The following is a 1,462-nucleotide window of genomic DNA, read 5'->3' on the forward strand; positions in this document are numbered from 1 at the left end:
TACAGAGCAAATACACTTTCCATACAGCAGATCACCTATACTTTTTCTCATGACATTGACCACAATTTAGCACAATGCAACATCTCCTCTCCCACTTCCTCCCGATAGGTACTGCTTCACTGTGACCATCCCTGCATGAACTCCTACCCCCTCAGCTGTCTACCTGAGCCTGAGCAGCCCTTCTTTCTCTCTTACTTGTTCTCTCCAAGGAGTGTATCTACCTTAGATAAATGCTCAACTAGTATGCCTGTCTACTGCTTGGCTGGAAGCTACAGGTGTGTGTTCAATTCCAGACCTGAAGGGCAGCTAGGGGCCATAGTCTCAGTGGTTCCACCAGGCTCCATTGGGCCAGTAAATCTGTTCCCCGCTTCTTCTTCTTTTTTTTTTTTTCCAAATGATTTTGAGTTTTGTTCTACATTTTATCCCCTGTCTATCCAGGATCTCCTACAAAGATCCTCTTCCAAGTGGTTGACAGTAGTAGCTGAGCGTCATCTATTTCTTCTGGTCTCATAGTCATATAGGCTGCAGATCAGATGGTGTACCAGTCGCTAGGACTGATTGTTTCCATGAATTTTTGGTTTGTTCATTCTTCTTGGCTCTGGATGAGGAGGGACTCATTGCTGCATCTAGATGGCAGCTTGCAAGCTATTAAGATCTCAGTTGCTCCTAGCCACGGTAGAAAGTGGAACAATGATTTGTGTAGTATGATATGCCAATTGAGTTTGATGTCCTCTGGGACTATGGTCCCGAGCCCACAAGTTCAACTACTCGGTCCCTCTGGGTAGCTGTCAGTGGCCAAGTAGTGATTAAAACCTTGCCCCTTGTCAGCCCCATTATACACCTGGGAATTCAGATCATACACATAAAGTTATTGGACCTCTGTCTGCCTATCCTATACGTGTTATTGGATGCACTCTCCACTTCATATAGATATCTAATATTTCAGCCTGTCCACCCATCTATCCACCCATATACCCATGTTTGCCTTCACTGAGCATGTCATATTATAGGTGCAAAAGGGTTCATCTTTGTTGTCTGTACTTCCCACATAGCTCTCTATGTGTTTTTCTTCCTCAATGCCACTATATTGATCACTCACGTTTGGTACATTGCCTTTTTGTTCACCCAAATTAAAACTTATCTCTATCTATCTAACAGTATTCCCTCCCCTTCCCTCCAACCCCTGGTAACCAACAAAGAAAATGACCTTCCATAGATAAGTGTTTCCTTGACTATTACAATAACGGACCAATACAATATTTGTCCTTTTGTGATTGACTTATTTCACTCAGCATGATGTCCTCCAAGTTCATCCACGTTATGCGGTGTTTTGCAGATTCTACATTATTCTTTAGGGTTGCATAGTATTCCATTGTATGTATGTACCATAGTTTGAATATCAATTCTTCAGTTGATGGACATATAGGTTGTTTCCATCTTTTGGCTATTGTAAATAGTGCTG

Source organism: Orycteropus afer, unplaced genomic scaffold (assembly GCF_000298275.1).
Source record: "Orycteropus afer afer isolate SDZICR_OR568_19922 unplaced genomic scaffold, OryAfe1.0 scaffold01404, whole genome shotgun sequence".
NCBI lineage: Eukaryota > Metazoa > Chordata > Mammalia > Tubulidentata > Orycteropodidae > Orycteropus > Orycteropus afer.